Genomic DNA, 16248 nt, shown 5'->3' with positions numbered 1-16248 from the left:
AGATTTTTTTTAAAGTGAAATATAATTTTTTAATAATTCAATATATGTTGCGGTTTTATGCAAATTATTCTTCGGCCTCTAAATCATACATGCAAAGTTACACGTTCATGGCAATTGGCAAAGATGTGGAGGGTTAGTCAAAGTATCACTGAAACCAATTTTATTCCAATCGGCCAAAGGGGGGCGCTATACAAAGCGTTTGAAAATTCAAACTTCAAACGGGCATAAGTCATGACTCGTTTCGTTTGAAGACATGCAACTTGTTACACGCGTGCTTTGACTCAAGCGGAAGACATCTGTGTCGTTGTTAAGTAAGCTCCGCCCTTCGATTTTCCGCAATTTTGAGCAGTTTGTAAAACGCGTAAACCCGCTTTTATTCTGGAACTTTCGCTCCACGTGCACAAAACTTTTTTTACGTGAACTTTGGACCGATATCTAAAGATCTGTCAGATCGGATTTCTTTAAAATTGAAACATGCTTTTTTAAATAAATTCAAGCGGAAGACATCTGTGTCGTTGTTAAGTAAGCTCCGCCCTTCGATTTTCCGCCATTTTGAGCACTTTGTAAAACGCGTAAACCCGCTTTTATTCTGCTTTTTTAAATAAATTCAATGAATATTGCAGTTTTATGCAAATTATTCTTCTGCCTCTAAATCATACATGCAAAGTAACATGTTCATGGCATTTGGCAAAGATGTAGTGTTAGTCCAAATATCACTAAAACCAATCTTACCCCAATTGGCCAAAGGAGCGCTATATCATTTTGAGCAGTTTGTCAAACGCTTAAACCCGTTAGGATTTTTTTTTTGCAATTTGCATGAAACATTCTACACACAATCTAAGGACCTTTATCTAATATGCCTATGAAGTGCACACACACACCAAAAAAATGAATATAGCTGCAAGCAGCGATAAAGTGGCCAAAGCCAAAAACACCTCAAATCATGAACACAGCCTGCAATGTGCGTGAAATCTTGCAAGCACATTCCCAATAGGTCAAGGAACAGATACCACCCTTCTTACATTGTTATAGCGCCACCAGCGGGTCAACTTTTGCACAACACATTTTTGGAACAAAATGGACCAATCTTTGACGTCAGTAACGTCAAAGAGAGCACTGCCAGCGATCTTGACATTTTGTACTTTTATGGCCATTGTTTTCTGGCTTGAAGCGAGCCCACAATTGTTTCGAAGGAACAATATTTTTCTAGTTTATCTATCAACCAGAGCATATCAAGTTCTCCTCAATACTTTGTCCTCTTTCAACTCCTACTTACTTAGTGAGAAAATGAAAATAAAAACATCAATGTGTTCAGCTTACTGTGGCGACGTGTGCTATTACTTTTTACAGCAATCGGCCAAATGGTGGCGCTGTAGGAAGCCTTCGAAAGTGCGAACTTTGAACAGGTATAGCTCATGCTGTGTTTGAGGTACAGCCATGAAACCCGTATACACGTATGCGTCTCCTCATGCCGAACAACTTTTACCCTCTAACTTTTGACCTCTGACCTTTAGGTCTCCCACAATTCGGAATTATATGAAAAACAGTAAAAATCTATCTCCTCCTGGGATTTTCGCGTCAAGTGCACAAAACCTTTTTCACATGAACTTTGGACCAATACGGTCAGATTGATCAACCAGATTTTTTTTAAAGTGAAATATAATTTTTTAATAATTCAATCAATATTGCGGTTTTATGCAAATTATTCTTCGGCCTCTAAATCATACATGCAAAGTTACACGTTCATGGCATTTGGCAAAGATGTGGAGGGTTAGTCAAAGTATCACTGAAACCAATTTTATTCCAATCGGCCAAAGGGGGGCGCTATACGAAGCGTTTGAAAATTCAAACTTCAAACGGGCATAAGTCATGACTCGTTTTGTTTGAAGACATGCAACTTGTTACACGCGTGCTTTGACTCGAGCGGAAGACATCTGTGTCGTTGTTAAGTAAGCTCCGCCCTTCGATTTTCCGCCATATTGAGCAGTTTGTAAAACGCGTAAACCCGCTTTTATTCTGGAATTTTCGCTCCACGTGCACAAAACTTTTTTTACGTGAACTTTGGACCGATATCTAAAGATCTGTCGGATCGGATTTCTTTAAAATTGAAACATGCTTTTTTAAATAAATTCAATGAATATTGCAGTTTTATGCAAAATATTCTTCTGCCTCTAAAACATACATGCAAAGTCACATTTTCATGACAAAATAGTGTAGAGGGTTAGTTCAAATATCACTGAAACCAATCTTACCCCAAATGGCCAAAAGGGGGCGCTATATAATTTTGAGCAGTTTGTAAAACGCTTAAACCCGTTTTTATTCTAAGATTTTTTTTTGCAATTTGCATGAAACATTCTACACGCAATCTAAGGACCTTTATCTAACATGCCTATGAAGTGCACACAAAAAAATTATAAAATAATAATAATAAATATAGCTGCAAGCAGCGATAAAGTGTCCAAAGCCAAAAACACCTCAAATCATGAACACAGCCTGGGAAGTGCGTGAAATCACATTCCCAATAGGTCAAGGAACAGATACCAACCTTCTCACATTGGCCTGTTATAGCGCCACCAGCGGGTCAACTTTTGCATAACACATTTTTGGAACAAAATGGACCAATCTTTGACGTCAGTAACGTCAAAGAGAGCACTGCCTGCGATCTTGACATTTTGTGCTTTTATAGCCATTGTTTTCTGGCTTGAAGCGAGCCCACAATTGTTTCGAAGGAACAATATTTTTCTAGTTGTGGGCTCGCCAGTACCTGGCGAGCACACTTTAGATATTGTCATTATTTATTTATCTAGTAAGTAGACGGGATTTTCGGTTCCTTTCTACTCCTACATACTTAGTGAGAAAATGAAAATAAAAACATCAATGTGTTCAGCTTACTGTGGCGACGCGTGCTATTACTTTTTACAGCAATCGGCCAAATGGTGGCGCTGCAGGAAGCCTTCGAAAGTGCGAACTTTGAACAGGTATAGCTCATGCTGTGTTATACATACAGCCATGAAACCTGTATACACTTATGCGTCTCCTCATGCCGAACAACTTTTACCCTCTAACTTTTGACCTCTGACCTTTAGGTCTCCCACAATTTGGAATAATATGAAAAACAGTAAAAATCTATCTCCTCCTGGGTTTTTTTCGTTACGCGCACAAAACTTTTTTCACATGAACTTTGGACCAATACGGTCAGATTTATCTCGGTGGATTTCTTTTAAAGTGAAATATCATTTTTTAATAATTCTATCAATATTGCGGTTTTATGCAAATTATTCTTCGCCTCTAAATCATACATGCAAAGTTACACGTTCATGGCATTTGGCAAAGATGTGGAGGGTTAGTCAAAGTATCACTGAAACCAATTTTATTCCAATCGGCCAAAGGGGGGCGCTATACGAAGCGTCTGAAAATTCAAACTTCAAACGGGCATAAGTCATGACTCGTTTCGTTTGAAGACATGCAACTTGTTACACGCGTGCTTTGACTCAAGCGGAAGACATCTGTGTCGTTGTTAAGTAAGCTCCGCCCTTCGATTTTCCGCCACTTTGAGCAGTTTGTAAAACGCGTAAACCCGCTTTTATTCTGGAATTTTCGCGTCACGTGCACAAAACTTTTTTTACGTGAACTTTGGACCGATATCTAAAGATCTGTCAGATCGGATTTCTTTAACATTGAAACATGCTTTTTTAAATAATTCAAACAATATTGCATTTTTATGCAAATTATTCTTCTGCCTCTAAAACATACAAGCAAAGTCACATTTTCATGACAAAATAGTGTAGAGGGTTAGTTCAAATATCACTGAAACCAATCTTACCCCAAATGGCCAAAGGGGGGCGCTATATAATTTTGAGCAGTTTGTAAAACGCTTAAACCCGTTTTTATTCTAGGATTTTTTTTGCAATTTGCATGAAACATTCTACACGCAATCTAAGGACCTTTATCTAACATGCCTATGAAGTGCACACAAAAAAATTATAAAATAATAATAATAAATATAGCTGCAAGCAGCGATAAAGTGTCCAAAGCCAAAAACACCTCAAATCATGAACACAGCCTGGGATGTGCGTGAAATCTTGCAAGCACATTCCCAATAGGTCAAGGAACAGATACCAACCTTCTCACATTGGCCTGTTATAGCGCCACCAGCGGGTCAACTTTTGCACAACACATTTTTGGAACAAAATGGACCAATCTTTGACGTCAGTATAACGTCAAAGAGAGCACTGCCTGCGATCTTGACATTTTGTGCTTTTATAGCCATTGTTTTCTGGCTTGAAGCGAGCCCACAATTGTTTCGAAGGAACAATATTTTTCTAGTTGTGGGCTCGCCTATAAGGCGAGCACACTTTAGATATTGTCATTATTTATCTATCAGTCAGTCAGACAGTAGACGGGAACTTCGGTTCCTTTCTACTCCTACATACTTAGTGAGAAAATGAAAATAAAAACATCAATGTGTTCAGTTTACAGTGGCGAAGTGCGCTATTATTTTTTATAGCAATCAGCCAAATGGTGGCGCTGTAGGAAGCCTTCGAAAGTGCGAACTTTGAACAGGTATAGCTCATGCTGTGTTTTAGTTACAGCCATGAAACCTGTATACACGTATGCGTCTCCTCATGCGGAACAACTTTTACCCTCTAACTTTTGACCTCTGACCTTTAGGTCTCCCACAATTCGGAATTATATGAAAAACAGTAAAAATCTATCTCCTCCTGGGATTTTCGCGTCAAGTGCACAAAACTTTTTTCACATGAACTTTGGACCAATACGGTCAGATTGATCAACCAGATTTTTTTTAAAGTGAAATATAATTTTTTAATAATTCAATCAATATTGCGGTTTTATGCAAATTATTCTTCGGCCTCTAAATCATACATGCAAAGTTACAAGTTCATGGCATTTGGCAAAGATGTGGAGGGTTAGTCAAAGTATCACTGAAACCAATTTTATTCCAATCGGCCAAAGGGGGGCGCTATACGAAGCGTCTGAAAATTCAAACTTCAAACGGGCATAAGTCATGACTCGTTTCGTTTGAAGACATGCAACTTGTTACACGCGTGCTTTGACTCAAGCGGAAGACATCTGTGTCGTTGTTAAGTAAGCTCCGCCCTAAGATTCTCCGCCATTTTGAGCAGTTTGTAAAACGCGTAAACCCGCTTTTATTCTGGAATTTTCGCGTCACGTGCACAAAACTTTTTTTACGTGAACTTTGGACCGATATCTAAAGATCTGTCAGATCGGATTTCTTTAACATTGAAACATGCTTTTTTAAATAATTCAAACAATATTGCATTTTTATGCAAATTATTCTTCTGCCTCTAAAACATACATGCAAAGTCACATTTTCATGACAAAATAGTGTAGAGGGTTAGTTCAAATATCACTGAAACCAATCTTACCCCAAATGGCCAAAGGGGGGCGCTATATAATTTTGAGCAGTTTGTAAAACGCTTAAACCCGTTTTTATTCTAGGATTTTTTTTTGCAATTTGCATGAAACATTCTACACGCAATCTAAGGACCTTTATCTAACATGCCTATGAAGTGCACACAAAAAAATTATAAAATAATAATAATAAATATAGCTGCAAGCAGCGATAAAGTGTCCAAAGCCAAAAACACCTCAAATCATGAACACAGCCTGGGATGTGCGTGAAATCTTGCAAGCACATTCCCAATAGGTCAAGGAACAGATACCAACCTTCTCACATTGGCCTGTTATAGCGCCACCAGCGGGTCAACTTTTGCACAACACATTTTTGGAACAAAATGGACCAATCTTTGACGTCAGTAACGTCAAAGAGAGCACTGCCTGCGATCTTGACATTTTTACTTTTATAGCCATTGCTTTCTGCCTTGAAGCGAGCCCACAATTGTTTCGAAGGAACAATATTTTTCTAGTGACAATATCTAACCGTCATATCAAGTTCTCCTCAAAACTTCGGTTCCTTTCTACTCCTACATACTTAGTGAGAAAATGAAAATAAAAACATCAATGTGTTCAGTTTACAGTGGCGAAGTGTGCTATTATTTGTTATAGCAATCGGCCAAATGGTGGCGCTGTAGGAAGCCTTCGAAAGTGCGAACTTTGAACAGGTATAGCTCATGCTGTGTTATACATACAGCCATGAAACCTGTATACACTTATGCGTCTCCTCATGCCGAACAACTTTTACCCTCTAACTTTTGACCTCTGACCTTTAGGTCTCCCACAATTCGGAATTATATGAAAAACAGTAAAAATCTATCTCCTCCTGGGATTTTCGCGTCAAGTGCACAAAACTTTTTTCACATGAACTTTGGACCAATACGGTCAGATTGATCAACCAGATTTTTTTTAAAGTGAAATATAATCTTTTAATAATTCAATCAATATTGCGGTTTTATGCAAATTATTCTTCGGCCTCTAAATCATACATGCAAAGTTACACGTTCATGGCATTTGGCAAAGATGTGGAGGGTTAGTCAAAGTATCACTGAAACCAATTTTATTCCAATCGGCCAAAGGGGGGCGCTATACGAAGCGTTTGAAAATTCAAACTTCAAACGGGCATAAGTCATGACTCGTTTTGTTTGAAGACATGCAACTTGTTACACACGTGCTTTGACTCGAGCGGAAGACATATGTGTCGTTGTTAAGTAAGCTCCGCCCTTCGATTTTCCGCCATATTGAGCAGTTTGTAAAACGCGTAAACCCACTTTTATTCTGGAATTTTCGCTCCACGTGCACAAAACTTTTTTTACGTGAACTTTGGACCGATATCTAAAGATCTGTCAGATCGGATTTCTTTAAAATTGAAACATGCTTTTTTAAATAAATTCAATGAATATTGCAGTTTTATGCAAATTATTCTTCTGCCTCTAAATCATACATGCAAAGTAACATGTTCATGGCATTTGGCAAAGATGTAGAGTGTTAGTCCAAATATCACTAAAACCAATCTTACCCCAATTGGCCAAAGGGGGGCGCTATATCATTTTGAGCAGTTTGTGAAACGCTTAAACCCGTTAGGATTTTTTTTTTGCAATTTGCATGAAACATTCTACACACAATCTAAGGACCTTTATCTAATACAGTATGCCTATGAAGTGCACACACACAAAAAAAATAATAATAATGAATATAGCTGCAAGCAGCGATAAAGTGGCCAAAGCCAAAAACACCTCAAATCATGAACACAGCCTGCAATGTGCGTGAAATCTTGCAAACACATTCCCAATAGGTCAAGGAACAGATACCACCCTTCTCACATTGGCCTGTTATAGCGCCACCAGCGGGTCAACTTTTGCACAACACATTTTTGGAACAAAATGGACCAATCGTTGACGTCAGTAACGTCAAAGAGAGCACTGCCTGCGATCTTGACATTTTGTACTTTTATAGCCATTGTTTTCTGGCTTGAAGCGAGCCCACAATTGTTTCGAAGGAACAATATTTTTCTAGTTGTGGGCTCGCCTATAAGGCGAGCACACTTTAGATATTGTCATTATTTATCTATCAGTCAGTCAGTCAGTCAGACAGTAGACGGGAACTTCGGTTCCTTTCTACTCCTACATACTTAGTGAGAAAATGAAAATAAAAACATCAATGTGTTCAGTTTACAGTGGCGAAGTGCGCTATTATTTTTTATAGCAATCGGCCAAATGGTGGCGCTGTAGGAAGCCTTCGAAAGTGCGAACTTTGAACAGGTATAGCTCATGCTGTGTTTGAGTTACAGTCATGAAACCTGTATACACGTATGCGTCTCCTCATGCCGAACAACTTTTACCCTCTAACTTTTGACCTCTGACCTTTAGGTCTCCCACAATTCGGAATTATATGAAAAACAGTAAAAATCTATCTCCTCCTGGGATTTTCGCGTCAAGTGCACAAAACTTTTTTCACATGAACTTTGGACCAATACGGTCAGATTGATCAACCAGATTTTTTTTAAAGTGAAATATAATTTTTTAATAATTCAATCAATATTGCGGTTTTATGCAAATTATTCTTCGGCCTCTAAATCATACATGCAAAGTTACACGTTCATGGCATTTGGCAAAGATGTGGAGGGTTAGTCAAAGTATCACTGAAACCAATTTTATTCCAATCGGCCAAAGGGGGGCGCTATACGAAGCGTTTGAAAATTCAAACTTCAAACGGGCATAAGTCATGACTCATTTTGTTTGAAGACATGCAACTTGTTACACGCGTGCTTTGACTCGAGCGGAAGACATCTGTGTCGTTGTTAAGTAAGCTCCGCCCTTCGATTTTCCGCCATATTGAGCAGTTTGTAAAACGCGTAAACCCGCTTTTATTCTGGAATTTTCGCTCCACGTGCACAAAACTTTTTTTACGTGAACTTTGGACCGATATCTAAAGATCTGTCAGATCGGATTTCTTTAAAATTGAAACATGCTTTTTAAAATAAATTCAATGAATATTGCAGTTTTATGCAAATTATTCTTCTGCCTCTAAATCATACATGCAAAGTAACATGTTCATGGCATTTGGCAAAGATGTAGAGTGTTAGTCCACATATCACTAAAACCAATCTTACCCCAATTGGCCAAAGGGGGGCGCTATATCATTTTGAGCAGTTTGTGAAAAAAAAAATTTGCAATTTGCATGAAACATTCTACACACAATCTAAGGACCTTTATCTAATATGCCTATGAAGTGCACACACACAGAAAAATTATAATAATGAATATTGCTGCAAGCAGCGATAAAGTGGCCAAAGCCAAAAACACCTCAAATCATGAACACAGCCTGCAATGTGCGTGAAATCTGGCAAGTACATTCCCAATAGGTCAAGGAACAGATACCACCCTTCTTACATTGGCCTGTTATAGCGCCACCAGCGGGTCAACTTTTGCACAACACATTTTTGGAACAAAATGGACCAATCGTTGACGTCAGTAACGTCAAAGAGAGCACTGCCTGCGATCTTGACATTTTGTACTTTTATAGCCATTGTTTTCTGGCTTGAAGCGAGCCCACAATTGTTTCGAAGGAACAATATTTTTCTAGTGACAATATCTAACCGTCATATCAAGTTCTCCTCAAAACTTCGGTTCCTTTCTACTCCTACATACTTAGTGAGAAAATGAAAATAAAAACATCAATGTGTTCAGTTTACAGTGGCGAAGTGTGCTATTATTTTATATAGCAATCGGCCAAATGGTGGCACTGTAGGAAGCCTTCGAAAGTGCGATCTTTGAACAGGTATAGCTCATGCTGTGTTATACATACAGCCATGAAACCTGTATACACTTATGCGTCTCCTCATGCCGAACAACTTTTACCCTCTAACTTTTGACCTCTGACCTTTAGGTCTCCCACAATTTGGAATTATATGAAAAACAGTAAAAATCTATCTCCTCCTGGGATTTTCGCGTTAAGCGCACAAAACTTTTTTCAGATGAACTTTGGACCAATACGGTCAGATTGATCAACCAGATTTTTTTTAAAGTGAAACATTATTTTTTAATAATTCACTCAATATTGCAGTTTTATGCCAATAATTATTTTGCCTCTAAATCATACATACAAAGTCACACGTTCATGGCATTTGGCAAAGATGTAGAGGGTTAGTCAAAATATCACTGAAACCAATCTTATTCCAATTGGCCAAAGGGGGGCGCTATACGAAGCGTTTGAAAATTCAAACTTCAAACGGGCATAAGTCATGACTCGTTTCGTTTGAAGACATGCAACTTGTTACACGCGTGCTTTGACTCAAGCGGAAGACATCTGTGTCGTTGTTAAGTAAGCTCCGCCCTTCAATTTTCCGCCATTTTGAGCAGTTTGTAAAACACGTAAACCCGCTTTTATTCTGGAATTTTCGCGTCACGTGCACGAAACTTTTTTTATGTGAACTTTGGACCAATATCTAAAGATCTGTCAGATCGGATTTTTTTTAAATTGAAACATGCTTTTTTAATAAATTAAATCAATATTGCAGTTTTATGCAAATTATTCTTCTGCCTCTAAATCATCTATGCAAAGTAACATATTCATGTCATTTGGCAAAGATGTAGAGTGTTATTCCAAATATCACTAAAACCAATCTTACCCCAATTGGCCAAAGGGGGGGCGCTATATCATTTTGAGCAGTTTGTGAAACCCTTAAACCCGTTAAGATTTTTTTTAGCAATTTGCATGAAACATTCTACACACAATCTAAGGACCTTTATCTAATATGCCTATGAAGTGCACACACACACACAAAATAATAATAATAATAATAATAAATATAGCTGCAAGCAGCGATAAAGTGGCCAAGGCCAAAAACACCTCAAATCATGAACACAGCCTGGGATGTGCGTGAAATCTTGCAAGCACATTCCCAATAGGTCAAGGAACAGATACCACCCTTCTCACATTGGCCTGTTATAGCGCCACCAGCGGGTCAACTTTTGCATAACACATTTTTGGAACAAAATGGACCAATCTTTGACGTCAGTAACGTCAAAGAGAGCACTGCCTGCGATCTTGACATTTTGTGCTTTTATTGCCATTGTTTTCTGGCTTGAAGCGAGCCCACAATTGTTTCGAAGGAACAATATTTTTCTAGTTGTGGGCTCGCCTATAAGGCGAGCACACTTTAGATATTGTCATTATTTATTTATCTATCAGGCAGTCATATAGTAGACGGGAACTTCGGTTCCTTTCTACTCCTACATACTTAGTGAGAAAATGAAAATAAAAACATCAATGTGTTCAGTTTACAGTGGCGAAGTGTGCTATTATTTTCTATAGCAATCGGCCAAATGGTGGCGCTGTAGGAAGCCTTCGAAAGTGCGAACTTTGAACAGGTATAGCTCATGCTGTGTTTGAGGTACAGGCATGAAACCTGTATACACGTATGCGTCTCCTCATGCCGAACAACTTTTAGCCTCTGACTTTTGACCTCTGACCTTTAGGTCTCCCACAATTCGGAATTATATGAAAAACAGTAAAAATCTATCTCCTCCTGGGTTTTTTTCGTTACGCGCACAAAACTTTTTTCACATGAACTTTGGACCAATACGGTCAGATTTATCTCGGCGGATTTCTTTTAAAGTGAAATATCATTTTTTAATAATTCAATAAATATTGCGGTTTTATGCAAATTATTCTTCTGCCTCTAAATCATGCATGCAAAGTTACACGTTCATGGCATTTGGCAAAGATGTGGAGGGTTAGTCAAAGTATCACTGAAACCAATTTTATTCCAATCGGCCAAAGGGGGGCGCTATACGAAGCGTTTGAAAATTCAAACTTCAAACGGGCATAAGTCATGACTCGTTTCGTTTGAAGACATGCAACTTGTTACACGCGTGCTTTGACTCAAGCGGAAGACATCTGTGTCGTTGTTAAGTAAGCTCCGCCCTTCGATTTTCCGCCACTTTGAGCAGTTTGTAAAACGCGTAAACCCGCTTTTATTCTGGAATTTTCGCGTCACGTGCACAAAACATTTTTTTACATGAACTTTGGACCGATATCTAAAGATCTGTCAGATCGGATTTCTTTAACATTGAAACATGCTTTTTTAAATAATTCAAACAATATTGCATTTTTATGCAAATTATTCTTCTGCCTCTAAAACATACAAGCAAAGTCACATTTTCATGACAAAATAGTGTAGAGGGTTAGTTCAAATATCACTGAAACCAATCTTACCCCAAATGGCCAAAGGGGGGCGCTATATAATTTTGAGCAGTTTGTAAAACGCTTAAACCCGTTTTTATTCTAGGATTTTTTTTGCAATTTGCATGAAACATTCTACACGCAATCTAAGGACCTTTATCTAACATGCCTATGAAGTGCACACAAAAAATTATAAAATAATAATAATAAATATAGCTGCAAGCAGCGATAAAGTGTCCAAAGCCAAAAACACCTCAAATCATGAACACAGCCTGGGATGTGCGTGAAATCTTGCAAGCACATTCCCAATAGGTCAAGGAACAGATACCAACCTTCTCACATTGGCCTGTTATAGCGCCACCAGCGGGTCAACTTTTGCACAACACATTTTTGGAACAAAATGGACCAATCTTTGACGTCAGTAACGTCAAAGAGAGCACTGCCTGCGATCTTGACATTTTGTGCTTTTATAGCCATTGTTTTCCGGCTTGAAGCGAGCCCACAATTGTTTCGAAGGAACAATATTTTTCTAGTTGTGGGCTCGCCTATAAGGCGAGCACACTTTAGATATTGTCATTATTTCTATACTAGGCAGGCATATCAAGTATCAAAAAACTTCGGTTCCTTTCTACTCCTACATACTTAGTGAGAAAATGAAAATAAAAACATCAATGTGTTCAGCTTACTGTGGCGAAGTATGCTATTACTTTTTACAGCAATCGGCCAAATGGTGGCGCTGTAGGAAGCCTTCGAAAGTGCGATCTTTGAACAGGTATAGCTCATGCTGTGTTATAAATACAGCCATGAAACCTGTATACACTTATGCGTCTCCTCATGCCGAACAACTTTTACCCTCTAACTTTTGACCTCTGACCTTTAGGTCTCCCACAATTCGGAATTATATGAAAAACAGTAAAAATCTATCTCCTCCTGGGATTTTCGCGTCAAGTGCACAAAACTTTTTTCACATGAACTTTGGACCAATACGGTCAAACTGTCTGGTCGGATTTCTTTTAAAGTGAAATATAATTTTTTAATAATTCAATCAATATTGCGGTTTTATGCAAATTATTCTTTTGCCTCTAAATCATACATGCAAAGTTACGCGTTCATGGCATTTGGCAAAGATGTAGAGGGTTAGTCAAAATATCACTGAAACCAATCTTATTCCAATTGGCCAAAGGGTGGCGCTATACGAAGCGTTTGAAAATTCAAACTTCAAACGGGCATAAGTCATGACTCGTTTCGTTTGAAGACATGCAACTTGTTACACGCGTGCTTTGACTCGAGCAGAAGACATCTGTGTCGTTGTTAAGTAAGCTCCGCCCTTCGATTTTCCGCCATTTTGAGCACTTTGTAAAACGCGTAAACCCGCTTTTATTCTGGAATTTTCGCTCCACGTGCACAAAACTTTTTTTACGTGAACTTTGGACCGATATCTAAAGATCTGTCAGATCGGATTTCTTTAAAATTGAAACATGCTTTTTTAAATAAATTCCATGAATATTGCAGTTTTATGCAAATTATTCTTCTGCCTCTAAATCATACATGCAAAGTAACATGTTCATGGCATTTGGCAAAGATGTAGAGTGTTAGTCCAAATATCACTAAAACCAATCTTACCCCAATTGGCCAAAGGGGGGCGCTATATCATTTTGAGCAGTTTGTGAAACGCTTAAACCCGTTTGGATTTTTTTTTTTTTTGCAATTTGCATGAAACATTCTACACACAATCTAAGGACCTTTATCTAATATGCCTATGAAGTGCACACACACAAAAAAAATTATAATAATGAATATAGCTTTAAGCAGCGATAAAGTGGCCAAAGCCAAAAACACCTCAAATCATGAACACAGCCTGCAATGTGCGTGAAATCTTGCAAGCACATTCCCAATAGGTCAAGGAACAGATACCACCCTTCTTACATTGGCCTGTTATAGCGCCACCAGCGGGTCAACTTTTGCACAACACATTTTTGGAACAAAATGGACCAATCTTTGACGTCAGTAACGTCAAAGAGAGCACTGCCTGCGATCTTGACATTTTGTACTTTAATAGCCATTGTTTTCTGGCTTGAAGCGAGCCCACAATTGTTTCGAAGGAACAATATTTTTCTAGTGACAATATCTAACCGTCATATCAAGTTCTCCTCAAAACTTCGGTTCCTTTCTACTCCTACATACTTAGTGAGAAAATGAAGATAAAAACATCAATGTGTTCAGCTTACAGTGGCGAAGTGTGCTATTATTTTTTACAGCAATCGGACAAATGGTGGCGCTGTAGGAAGCCTTCGAAAGTGCGAACTTTGAACAGGTATAGCTCATGCTGTGTTTGAGTTACAGTCATGAAACCTGTATACACGTATGCGTCTCCTCATGCCGAACAACTTTTACGCTCTGACTTTTGACCTCTGACCTTTAGATCCCCCAGAATTTTGAATTATATGAAAAACAGTAAAAATCTATCTCCTCCTGGGATTTTTGCATAACGCGCACAAAACCTTTTTCACATGAACTTTGGACCAATACGGTCAAACTAGTCTCGGCGGATTTCTTTTAAAGTGAAATATAATTTTTTAATAATTCAATCAATATTGCGGTTTTATGCAAATTATTCTTCGGCCTCTAAATCATACATGCAAAGTTACACGTTCATGGCATTTGGCAAAGATGTGGAGGGTTAGTCAAAGTATCACTGAAACCAATTTTATTCCAATCGGCCAAAGGGGGGCGCTATACGAAGCGTTTGAAAATTCAAACTTCAAACGGGCATAAGTCATGACTCGTTTCGTTTGAAGACATGCAACTTGTTACACGCGTGCTTTGACTCAAGCGGAAGACATCTGTGTCGTTGTTAAGTAAGCTCCGCCCTTCGATTTTCCGCCATTTTGAGCAGTTTGTAAAACGCGTAAACCCGCTTTTATTCTGGAATTTTCGCTCCACGTGCACAAAACTTTTTTTACGTGAACTTTGGACCGATATCTAAAGATCTGTCAGATCGGATTTCTTTAAAATTGAAACATGCTTTTTTAAATAAATTCAATGAATATTGCAGTTTTATGCAAATTATTCTTCTGCCTCTAAATCATACATGCAAAGTAACATGTTCATGGCATTTGGCAAAGATGTAGAGTGTTAGTCCAAATATCACTAAAACCAATCTTACTCCAATTGGCCAAAGGGGGGCGCTATATCATTTTGAGCAGTTTGTGAAACGCTTAAACCCGTTAGGATTTTTTTTTAGCAATTTGCATGAAACATTCTACACACAATCTAAGGACCTTTATCTAATATGCCTATGAAGTGCACACAGACAAAACAATAATAATAATGAATACAGCTGCAAGCAGCGATAAAGTGGCCAAAGCCAAAAACACCTCAAATCATGAACACAGCCTGCAATGTGCGTGAAATCTTGCAAGCACATTCCCAATAGGTCAAGGAACAGATACCACCCTTCTTACATTGGCCTGTTATAGCGCCACCAGCAGGTCAACTTTTGCACAACACATTTTTGGAACAAAATGGACCAATCGTTGACGTCAGTAACGTCAAAGAGAGCACTGCCTGCGATCTTGACATTTTGTGCTTTTATAGCCATTGTTTTCTGGCTTGAAGCGAGCCCACAATTGTTTCGAAGGAACAATATTTTTCTAGTGAGAACTTGATATTGTCATATCAAGTTCTCCTCAAAACTTCGGTTCCTTTCTACTCCTACATACTTAGTGAGAAAATGAAAATAAAAACATCAATGTGTTCAGCTTACAGTGGCGAAGTGTGCTATTATTTTATACAGCAATCGGCCAAATGGTGGCGCTGTAGGAAGCCTTCGAAAGTGCGAACTTTGAACAGGTAGAGCTCATGCTCTGTTATACGTACAGCCATGAAACCTGTATACACGTATGCGTCTCCTCATGCCGAACAACTTTTACGCTCTGACTTTTCACCTCTGACCTTTAGATCCCCCAAAATTTGGAATTATATGAAAAACAGTAAAAATCTATCTCCTCCTGGGATTTTCGCGTTATGCTCACAAAACTTTTTTCACATGAACTTTGGACCAATACGGTCAAACTAGTCTCGCCGGATTTCTTTTAAAGTGAAATATATTTCTTTTATAATTCAATCTATATTGCGGTTTTATGCAAATTATTCTTCGGCCTCTAAATCATACATGCAAAGTTACACGTTCATGGCATTTGGCAAAGATGTAGAGGGTTAGTCAAAGTATCACTGAAACCAATTTTATTCCAATCGGCCAAAGGGGGGCGCTATACAAAGCGTTTGAAAATTCAAACTTTAAACGGGCATAAGTCATGCCTCGTTTCGTTTGAAGACATGCAACTTGCTTACACGCGTGCTTTGACTCAAGCAGAAGACATCTGTGTCTTTTTAAAGTAAGCTCCGCCCTTAGATTTTCTGCCATTTTGAGCAGTTTGTAAAACGCTTAAACCCGCTTTTAATCTGGAATTTTCGCGTCACGTTCACAAAACTTTTTTTACGTGAACTTTGGACCGATATCTAAAGATCTGTCAGATCGGATTTCTTTAAAATTGAAACATGCTTTTTTAAATAAATTCAATGAATATTGCAGTTTTATGCAAATTATTCTTCTGCCTCTAAATC

At 38.4% G+C, this 16248-nt stretch overlaps 1 protein-coding gene across 1 annotated transcript in view; it reads right to left on the bottom strand.

The window, feature by feature from the left end:
* LOC308294473 (uncharacterized protein) overlaps window positions 1-16248 on the bottom strand; it is a gene marked incomplete at its 3' end in the record, with an annotated part of 255977 nt that overhangs the window by 47785 nt on the left and 191944 nt on the right. The window lies entirely within an intron of this gene.

This window comes from Nannobrachium achirus (assembly GCF_963921795.1).
Source record: "Nannobrachium achirus genome assembly, chromosome: 11".
NCBI classification, from domain to species: Eukaryota; Metazoa; Chordata; class Actinopteri; order Myctophiformes; family Myctophidae; genus Nannobrachium; species Nannobrachium achirus.
Note: the sequence above shows the minus strand (reverse complement) of the source record. Positions and strands in the feature narration are given on the sequence as shown.